Source organism: Cucurbita pepo, chromosome 18 (assembly GCF_057944985.1).
Source record: "Cucurbita pepo subsp. pepo isolate OVF chromosome 18, ASM5794498v1, whole genome shotgun sequence".
In the NCBI taxonomy this organism is placed as follows: domain Eukaryota; kingdom Viridiplantae; phylum Streptophyta; class Magnoliopsida; order Cucurbitales; family Cucurbitaceae; genus Cucurbita; species Cucurbita pepo.
The window spans coordinates 843,523-855,115 of record NC_141815.1 but is presented as its reverse complement, the minus strand read 5'-3'; the positions used below and the strand labels follow the sequence as shown (position 1 = coordinate 855,115).

The 11,593-nt window shown below is 38.0% G+C and overlaps 1 long non-coding RNA gene across 2 annotated transcripts; it reads left to right on the top strand.

Annotated features, from left to right (window-relative positions):
- On the top strand, positions 1-1,216 carry LOC111780636 (uncharacterized). Of its 2 annotated transcripts, none has more exons than XR_015413882.1 (2): positions 1-177; positions 587-1,216. It is a non-coding gene; the product is annotated as an uncharacterized LOC111780636 (long non-coding RNA). The 2 variants fall into 2 exon arrangements; XR_015413883.1 differs by lacking the exon at positions 587-1,216 and adding an exon at positions 270-403.
- The last annotated feature ends 10,377 nt before the right edge of the window (positions 1,217-11,593 follow it).

Here is an 11,593-nt window from a genome sequence, read left to right as displayed (position 1 = left end):
GAAAGAGAAAGGAGGAGTTTGGATTTTTAAGAAGAGGAAGAAGGAGGGAGAAACGCCTAAACCCGAACTGAAGCACACTCAATCTTACGTCTTCTACTAGAGCTACTCAGAGTATCAAGAGGAGTGGTCTGAGCCTTGGATCATTCGTTTGTGGCAAGAAACGGGCAAGAACGCGAGGTAAGTCTGCGGCCTCTTTTGTTTGAGATTTCACCATAGATTTGGGAGCTTTAGATGACTTAGATCTTAATAATCTAGTTGCAATACCTTAGGTGAGGAGTCTTGCAAGTTTTAGGAGGAATCGCGGCCAAAGAATCCGTTGGAAAACAAAATCGAGAATTGTCCAACTTCAGTTAGAAATTGATTTTTTTTTTTTTTTTTTTTTTTTTTTTTTTTTTTTTTTTAAGAGCTGTGAGTATCAAAAAAAAAAAAAAATACAAGAAAAATATATCTGGATAGGTGGACTTGAGATTTTACATTCTTGTGAAGGAATCGATTTAATTCGAGTTACGGATTGGAAGATAGAAAAATCCAAAATAAATAGGTTGATATAGAATTTGACTTGAATCTGAAAATTGGATGAACTCAGGCAATCGGCGACGGACATGCGGCCAACGAAGAGGGAGGACACGCATCGAGCAACTGGTGGAGAGACGCGTCTGGCGCCTTCACTGACACACGTCCGACGGCTGACCCTGAAACCCAAACCGAAACCCACCGCCAGCCCTTGTACAACACATGTCACACTCAGAAAATTCGAGAGGTAAGTCTACGTCCGCTGGGGCTCGAAGCATGCCTCTGCCCGCGCATACGTCTTGCGCGTGAAGCCCACGCATAGGGGAGTGTGCCGGCGCATGGGAGTTCCCCTGCAAGCGCGTGTAGGCACGTGAGTGCCTTGTTTTCACCATTTTTCGTCTTGATTCCAGTGCTAATCCTATTTTACTATGAACTAGGTCACTGCATAGAAAATTCGTAATTTTCGGACTCCGTACGACTGTAAATCAAGCTTGGGAAGGCACGCGACATACTTGTAAGTAACCACACAGAATTAGGAAGTAATGCTTGTAGGGTGCGCTTGGTTTTACATGCATACTAGAGCAAATTACTCCTAGGTGGCTAGATCTGATAATCCTCTGTACTTTGGAAATTAAATATATATCTGTTGGACTTGCTGCCCTAATGAGATTTCATACTCGATGTTTGTATGCTTGCTGAACTATCTTATTGCTGCTTTTATCTGTTCATAATATGTTGGCAGACGAGGGAAATTGTGTATCTGTGCTCCGAGTGTTGATGGATATTATTGCCTCGTTGAGCTTGTATGACTATATGCATTGTTAATCATACATAAACTCTTGTTGAATGATTGTGTGAACATATGATATGAATGATAAGTTGTAGTGTTGTGTTATGCCTAGGTTGTACTCTTGCAGGGATTGAGAAGGGTTTAGATAGGGGATCCTCCTAATGTTACGGTCAGTGGTGTCGTGAGGGACGCATAGAGGGAGAGACCCTTTTAACCGTGGATTGTTATAGACTTAGAAGTCTTGAATGAGTGAATTTGGAAGTCAGGTTCCTAACTCAATAGTCTTAACTACCCTTGAGACATAGAGAACCACGTTAGGACCCTGAGGCGTAGAGAGATGACCTCTTAGCCGACAGTAGCTGGTATAGCGTTTGGGTATACTCCACTTCCCTTCCTACTCCGGTGTGGTACTGTTGAGCTAGGCGAGACGCCAATTAGGGAGGTGTTACTCTTCCCTTCCTACTCCGATGTGGTACTGTCACGACCCGAATTTTGAGGCTTCGAAAAATTGAATTGTAATTAAATAGACGAAATCGAAAACAAACAAAAAGAAAAGAAAAGAAAATAAGAGTAAATAAAAGATAAAAAATATCATTTAATTAAAATAAAAGTTAGAGAAGTTTTGTTTCAAATTATTACAAAAGGAATTACAAATATAAAATGAAATACAAAAAATTCTAAAAGACAGACAAGGGACTAACGCTCCGGAATGACACCCCTATGTAACAGTGCAGCTCTTGAACACCTCCCCACCTCGACCGGTACCGGAAAAATAAAAGGAGAAATGGGGTGAGGATAAAAACATACTCATTAAGCAACCTACTTGTAGGCTCTTAATTGCATTCAAGTTTACGAGGGAACCACCAACTATGCTCTAGACCCTAGAGTCTCAGTACTATCAGTACACAATTCAGAGTGGAAGGACTTAACCTTTGAAGCGGTATTCAGCGTTTGAGGATGAGGTGCTCCTTCATAACTACATGTACCCCTCGTACAACCCAGCTAGAATTAGTCACTGCATGGTCAACATCCTTCCACAGGACGGACTCATCATGCAGGGACTTTGACCCACCCCCATGATCAACATCTTACCATAAGATGAATTGTCACGATCCGATTTTCGAGGCTTCGAAGCTCGGACCATGACCCAAAAGACGAAATCAAAAACAAAAAAGAAAATAAAAAGAAGAGTAAAATAAAAAGATGAAAATCCAATAAAATTAAAATAGAAGAAAGGGGAATGTAATTTTCAAATATTTCAAGAGAGGATTTAAATTTACAAAAAGGAAATACAATACAATTATAAAAGGAATTTGCAAAAGACTCCAAAAGATCGAAAAGTGACTGACGCTCCGGAACGACCCCCTCTATGACCGCACAGCTCTCGAACGCTCCTCCACCTCGACCGGCACCTGACAAAAAAGGTAGAAATGAATGAGTATAAAAATTATACTCAGTAAGCCACCTACTTGTAGGCTCTCTTCGCATTCTAACTTATCAGGTTCCCACGGTCTCCTAATTCGGTTCTAGGACATCTGGTTCTAATCTTAGTCCCTTGGAGCTTGCCCCTTGGGTTTCACCGATTCATCATCCTTTCATTAGACACCTAGAGGTTTCTTACGCCAAGCTGATATGGTCGGTATCTCTCTATGAGACGCTACATCTACATGGCTATCTGAGACTACATGGTATCTAGCCTAGGGGTGTGCTGAATACCCCTAAGCCCATATAGTCCCCCTATGGGGGGCGCAACCCAACCCAACCCGTTCCCATGCAGCTAATGGGCTATACGACATGGGGACACATTTCCCATGCGAAATGGCTAAGAGCAGTAAGGACTGGTCAGGAACCCTTGGTCCTCCCATGAAGCTAAAGATACCGTTCTCACCCTAGAAATCTATGAACACTCCAGAGGTACCTTATTGTCGTGGTAATCCGCTAAGTTCCTAAGGGAAGGTTAAGTCTGGCTAGAGAAGCGACTTATCGCTCCTAACAGGAATTCCCTATGCTTATCATAGAAATGGGCCCTAGCAAATAACAGAGTATGCATGCAACCATCTTCTAACATCATAATATATAATTCATGCAAACTAGGCATGCCGGCTCCACGGGTCGATGGCCTCTATCAAGCACCCAGAACACGAAGTTCGCGCTCAATGGGGTGAACTCATCCATCAAGCACCCAGAACGCGGAATACACAATTCCAACATAAATTAAACGCATGCATACGTACGGCGGAAGCTTAAAGCATACAAGCAACACTCAGGCAATTCACTCAATACACTCATAACAATCAATCCGACTAATCTCATTCATGGAGAGATAACTCTAAGGCAAAGGTACTAGCATACATGCAATGCTAGATTTTTGCAAAGCTAGAGGTCCTTCTAGTATCCTTGCAAACTTTCACCAAAAAAAAAAAAAAAAAAAAAAACTTAATGAATTGATTCCAACTAAGAACCGGTTATAAAATGAATAACTCCTAGATGGAACTTGTAATTGCTCCTTCCAATCTATGCAAATGATCAATTATTGAATTCGTGTCATCTTGTATTTCTTTCCTAGAAGAATGTGAAAAGAATTCCAACGTAAACGGGATTTTAGGGTTTGGAACCGAAAGATGAACTTTTTAAAAGCTATGACTTGACAAAGACAAGTGGAAGACTTTCTTTATGTGGTCAACATATCTTTTTCTTTTTCTTTATATAATTATCAAAGAGTGGCTCCAACGATCATGTTTGAACACCATTCCCACATGATGTTTGATCTTTGAATTTTGCACTTCAATGTCCAATTAGTTTAATTTATTCAAACATGTACCTCATCATCATAGTTTGAACAAGTAAAATCAAGGCTACTTTTGTTTAATTAGATGAGTTTGTTGCTTCTTGAGTTAGAGATTGATTGATAGAACTTTTAAAGCTTACCTCTATGTTCTATCAATCATAAACAAAAAAAAGTTACATCTAATTTAATTTAATTAAAAGCCAAGTGTAAGTCGCATTTATGATAAGAGCTCATTTAATGTAAATTCGGCATTTCAAGGTATAGTAATGACCTTAGATTAAATAGGTAAAATTTAGGGTCCTTACAGTTGGTATCATAGCCAGGTTCCAGACGATGTGCTAGCCTTCTCGCTATTCCCCGAAGGGGGGTAGACACGAGGCAGTGTGCCAGTAAGGACGCTGGGCCCCAAAGGGGGGTGGATTTGGGGGCGGTCCCACATCGATTGGAGGAAGGAAAGAGTGCCAGCGAGGACGGTGGGCCCCGAATGGGGGTGGATTGTGATGTCCCCACATTGGTTGGGGAGGAGAACAAACCACCATTTATAAGTGGTGTGGAAACCTTCCCCTAGCAGACGCGTTTTAAAGCCTTGAGGGGAAGCCCGAAAGGGAAAGCCCAAAGAGGACAATATCTGCCAGCGGGGGCCTGGGTCATTACACAAAACCCAAAATTGAAAAAAAAAGGAAAAATCAACGTGGCGGATGAAAAGGAAGCCTTTATTTACCCCAACTAGTAAATAGGAGTTTCTTGCTCGATAGTCACACTATAGTCTCAACATGTTGAACTAAGGAAGTGTCTAATTTCCAACATCCCATAATTTACTATTGAATATAGTTGTTCTTACTTACTACGTGATCTTCCTTTTATCTAGAAAATGGGAGATTTTAGCCTCATTTCTAGCAACCCACCCTTTTAAACACGGTCGAGTCTCTCCCTATACAGCCATCTATTCCGTAACTCTTATCTAGGTCAATTCCTATTCATTAGAGCATACTAGATGTCCAATAGAGCTTCAGTCATGGCTCTCTCCGAGTTTCTTTTCGAGATCTTGTATTTCTTTCTTCAAAGAATGTGAAAAGAATTCGAACATAAAAGGAATTTTAGGGTTTGGATTAAAAGCTAAGACTTGATAAAGACAAGTGGAAGACTTACTTTATTTGGTCTACATGTCTTTTTCTTTTTCTTTATAAAATTATCAAAGAGTGGCTCAAGGATCATGTTTAAACACCATTCCCACATGATGTTTTATCTTTGAATTTCGCACTTCAATAATCAATTAGTTTAATGTATTCAAACATGTACCTCATCATCATAGTTTGAAAAAGTAAAATCAAGGCACTTTTTTTTCAATTATATGAGTTTGTTTCTTTTTTAGTTAGAGATTGATGATAGAACTTTTAAAGTTTAAAACTTGCATTAAATTTTGAAGACCGATGAAAGAAATACTTCTTATGTCATTCAACGGTGTTGATGACGCATTGAGCAGCAGTGACTCGCACGAGTCGAGTGAGAAGCACTTTCTCTCTCACACTCTACTATCTAGTCTAATATGTAAGGTTTTGGCAACAAATGTACGGAAGAAAAACATCAAGAAAAACCTTGCTCCAACTATTTTTAGTGGTTATAGGGATTGGTTCGGCTATGACTAAACCGTCTCTTTGACTTCTTTACTTTGGAACACATTTGGCAGGTTGTGTTCCTCAAATGCTCTATTCAGCAATTTTTTAGATCACCCGTCGACTCAAAACCAACTTCATTAATTTGTTCGATAAGAAGCTTTGACATGATCCGTGCCCATTTCATCATTTTATATATTTTGGTGGCATAGAAATATTTATGTGGAGGAGACAAAAAAAAATATAATATAATATTTTTAAATGAGGGGATAGGTTTCATTAAGCCCATGGCCCATCTACTTTTAGGGACAGAGTCAAAACTGCAACAAGAAGAATTGAAACAAAAACAGTATGGGGGCCATAACGTGGCACGGGTGGACCAATTAGAAAATGACACGTGACAATAATTACAAGGGTGTGGAAACCTCACTCTACCAGACGGGTTTTAAAGCCTTGAGGGGAAGCTCGAAAGGGAAAGCCCAAAGAGGACAATATCTGCTAGCGGTGGATCTAGGTTGTTATAAATGATATCAAAGCCAGACACCGAACGATGTGCCAGCCTTCTCGCTCTTCCCCGAAGGGGGATAGACACGAGGTGTGCCAGTAAAGACGCTGGGCCTGAAGGGGGGGTGGATTGTGATGTCTCGCATTGGTTGGGGAGAAGAACAAACCACCACTTATAAAGTTGTTGAAACCTTCCCCTACCAGACGCTTTGGATCTGGGCCGTTACAGTGAGAGTGTTTATTCTATATTGCTACCCTTGTTACCCTTGTTCTAACTCAACCAACAAGCTCCCTACCCAAGAGTATATACTGTAAGTCGTTGTTATTTCTCTCTTGCTTGCTTATATAACGTCTCTTTCGAAAATCTCTCTCTGCCCTCGTTTTCTAAAACCTTCTCTTAAAACCGAGGCCAGAGGCTCGAGCATACGTCGCTTGGCCGTAAGCAACGCAAGAACGAATTGGCTTAGCTCACTTGTCGTTGGAAAGTGAGTGTCGCACAATCGCAAGTCCACTGCCATTAAAAGTGCGATTGTGACAAGTGGCGCTAATCGTACTCTTTTTATATTGCTACACTTGTTCTAACTCAACCAACAAGTTAGTCCGGTAAAAATACTAACATTTTTCAAAATTTAAATGTATTATTAAAACTTTTGAAAGGTAATATTTTTTAAATAAAATATAAATTTTAGGTGTTTTTTTTAATTAATTTTGGCGTATATATAACAAGAATAAAACATTGGGAAAATAAAAAGCATATTAATTATTGTTTACTAATTTCACACATGTTGTCGCTTTTATGTTTTTACGTTTTGAAACACTAAACTATTGAAACTATCAATTAAAAGTTTGAGTGGGAAATATAATAAAAATATATATTATATTTATATATATTGATAAGCGGGATCCTAGCTTTTCATAAATGATTCTTTGTTCTTTGTTTTTTTTAGTCCGTACTTAGTTTGATGTATAGTACTTCTCTACACACGACTCATAGATACGCACATGAAACCCATCAAGCAGATTCATATACGTATCCCTAGGCTTGACTACAAGCTAGAGTATAATCATGTTGGTGAAAGTCACATAGGGAACAGAGCACGTATCATATCATGATGTACGCATCTGTATTAATCATAATGGAGAAGTATCTCGATACTCATGTCATACAACATGCATGAGGTTTCATAGTTTCAAATCGTGTTATATAATTATCATGCAAATCATACTTCCATTCCTTTCATGACATAATGTTCCTATGAGATATACATACGTATACTCGACATATCTATCATAGTTAACATACATAATTCATCGACATCCCTGAATATAACTAAATTTCGCCCACCACTAGCAAATATTGTCCTCTTTGGACTTTTCCTTACGGGCTTCCCTCAAGGTTTTGAAAACGCGTCTGCTAGGAGAAGGTTTCTATACCCTTATAAACGGTATTTTGTTCTATTCCCCAACCAATGTAGGATATCACATTCAAAATAGTTTTACCTTAGTTTTGGATGGAAACGGTTAGTATTTTGTTTCAAAAATATTTATGAACTTTTAATAGTGTTTCAAAAAATACCCTTAAACTTTAAAAAGTTTCATTAATACCCTTCTATTAAACATTTCTCTACTGTTACTACTGTATGTTAAAAATATCAATGAAATTTTAAAAATAATATTAACGCCCTCTTAACTTTTTAATATTACTTTTGAAAGTTTTAAACGGGTACGGAGGGTAAATGTGGTAAATGTATTTGTGAAAATAGATGAGCGGTGTAAAATGAGCTTAGTTCATGGTCTAGTAATTAGGGGTCGGCCTGAGATTGATTGAAAAGGCAGCCCAGAGTCCACTTTGAAATCGTCTGCCATGCACCCCCCCCCCCCCCTCGAGTATATGCTTCAACAGGAATTAAACAAGTCGATATCGTCACTATCATCAATATCGCCACTTGAGTGGAAGTTGGAAAAACCTAGGAAGATTGACAACATGTGAGTGGCCGAGCAGTAAAGGAAAGAAATGCTTTGTTGGTTGAAGGTGTTTTTCTCGATCAGTCGAGGGAACAACCACAATGTTACGCCCCAAAATCGAACTTGGAAGAAAACGCAAGGCATTGGCGGTTTTTCCACCAAATTCAAGGATTTTGCCCTTTATCTTATCCTGTACCAGAATCGCTCCCACACCAGTAGTGTTCGTGATTTATTAAGATGAGAATAATTCAATATTATTTTTGTTTAATCCTAACGTTAACCTACTTTATTTGATAAGTATGTGATGTTTATCCGACCCGAGTCAATTTTGAATATTGAGAAAACAATTAAAAGAAATAATAAATTGTCAAATTGAGGTTGAAAAGTCAAAGGCTTACATGGGTGGCTTCAAACTTGTGTTACAAGGTGAGGAAAGTGGACGACTTTCTTTTGGGAAAAAAACAAAACGAAGCGTGGAACACACTTTCTTTTGTTGAAAATGTAGATGTCGAGTTGTAAGGATGTTCGAGAAAAAAGAAGTTCGTTATAGATATCTAAAGCAAGGGTATGCATTGAACTCGAAAATTCGAACCGACCCAACTCGAATTATAGGGGTTGAGTTGGATTAGATAGCATCTCGAGTTAGGTTAGGTTAGGTTAGGTTAGGTTGGGTTGGGTTAATTTTTTAGAATTGAATAGGTTCGGTTCGAGTTTCGAATTGACCCGAATCGAACAAAATCTTATAAAATATTTGTGGGTCAGGTGAAAATCGTTTATAATAGGAATAAACTAACAAACAACTATCTAATCAACCTTTAGTATGGGTGGAAGGATGAATCTCCACGATGATTTGATATTGTCGACTTTGATCATATGTTCTCATGGCTTTGCTTTGTGTTTCTCCAAAAGGTCTCCAATGAAGAGAGCATTCTTTGATTATAAATCTATGATCATTCCCTAAATTAGTCGATGTAGGACTTTCATCATCCAACAATTCTAAGTTCTAATTTAATGAAATATTCTTCTCTATATAGATCAATAAATTACCTACCGAACCTATGTGTTTATAAAATAACACAAACGAAATCATTACTTAATAAAATTTGTCATTCATTTTGATAAATTTTTTCCGATATTAGAGATGTAAATTTAAATTGTGGAGGCCTACTTCAAACATGGCAAGTAATCCTTGTTTAGACTGGAAATAAAAGAGGGAGTGGTGAGAGATTTCTTCTTCTTGGCTAAACGGGGCAAGAGACCGTGATTATATTCTCTCTTCCTTACCTTACCCAATTTCCTACTCGTGCTGTGATTCCTATTGTAATGGATCAGATAATAATAATAATATCTGCGGTCGTCGGCGAACGTCGGAGTTTTCGTTCTTACATGACCCACGAGCCTCGCCAAACTTCGGGGGTCACCACAACAATAGACCCCGACCCTCAGCCAAACTGCCTGCAAGGAAGTGAGAGTTTGAGGAAGAAACCGATGACGCTTTGGCAAAGCCAAACCATACGAAATCGACTTCAAAACCTCTGGTCTACACCACAAAAACAATCCCAAAGACCTTTACACACACCAAAGATAGATTTCGACATTGCTTACACGTCGTACACCGTCGGGGAAGGAAGACAGAACGTCGGGTTTTTAGACCCTCTCAGATCCGAGAGTGTTAGGCCCTTACGAACCAAACAAACACCATAAACGGGATTAGGGGGAGGAGGAGACTCAGAAATGGAGGAAAAAGGACGTCGAAACGACGTGATCGAGGAGAGAGAGAGAGTCGCTAGGAAAAACTCTCTGGTAATCGGGCGAAGAAGACGAAGTCCAACCCAATCTCCGACCCGCGATCCAAAACCCTCTCGACCCAACGATTCAACCATCGGCCCACCGAAACAAACCGTAGCCCAACAACAGAGTTCAGCCCAGCCTACCGCAACCAAAACCCTACAGCCCATCACATCTCAGGATCATGGCACATGCATAAAATAGTTGTTTTCCATTCGTAGTATAGGTCAGTATAGGTTGAATTTCATTTGCATTCATAGTATATGTTAGTATAGGTTGAATTCCCATTTGCATCGGTTAGTATAGGTTGAATTGTAATCGCATTAATAAATCATAGGTTAGTATAAAAACATTTATTTCAGAGTTGTTTTTCCTTTCTTTCCGTTGTATTCGTTTTCATGAGGTAATAAAAGACAAACTTATGTAACAGCTACGATAAGAGCCCATCTAAAGTAAATTCAGCGTTTAAAGTACAGAAATAACTTTAGATTAAACAAGTAAAAAATTTAGAGTCGTTACACCTATCTCATCCCCATTTGTGTGAATATATAATAATAATTTTTTTTTTTATAGAAATGTAAAACGAGGATAGAAAAAGTTCATCAATCTCCGATCCATCCTGTAGACATCTCGACATAACAAAGAGTAAGCATAGCTAATATATCCCGCTCCTATGTATGTATGTATGTATGTATCGAACGTCTCCCATATAGATACACAAAACTTGGGGAGGAAGTTTGTCTTAGGTCTTAGGTCTTAGGTCTTAGGTTTAGGTGGGACCCAACAAAATAAAGTTAAAAAAATAAATATAATAATGTTGAAATGGAATCTAATAGTTTTGAAAAGATATTGAATTCTTGCTATAAAAAATTTAAATACATAATTAATTCTTGTACTATTTAATTGGTTAAATTTTATTTTTATTAATGTTAAGTTAATTAACTCCAATAATTATCTAAAATTAATTATTGTAATAAAATTATTTGAATATAATTATCTCAAAACGTTTAACGAAAAAATTCCGAGATTTTAAAAATAATTGACCGTCAAAATTTGGATTTAATGTTTAATGGTCCATCAAAGTTTAAAATATATTCATAATTTGTCACTCGCTATCAGAAATAAAAAATACATATTGACAAAGTCTAGTTACAATATATTACACGACACGTATTATTCGTTAGGTGGGCTAACGATTAATTATGAACTAATTTGTAATTAAATATCAAATAAATTTAAACTAATGGTATAAAAAAAAATACCCGGTTTGTTTTAAAAAATACCCATTAATTTTCAAAAGTGTTTCAAAAATACCCTCGAGGTTTTTAAAATCTCGTTAATATCCATAAATTAAAAAAAAACACGTTTAAACTTTTTTTAAAAAAATTCTAAAATATCTTCACTATAAGTACCACGTACGAAGAAATGACAACTAGTCATAGACCCCTGAGTTATATGCTGTTTAAGCCGTCATATAACGTTAATATCCTCGCTCACAATTTCTAAGCTTTTTCTCGTAACGTGACTCGAGACCTGCACATACATCGACGTCCAAATTTCTCAAGGCTGACTTGTTCGCTCGATTAGAGTAAGTGTCACACAATCACTATCCCGCTATCAGAAGAATTTTTT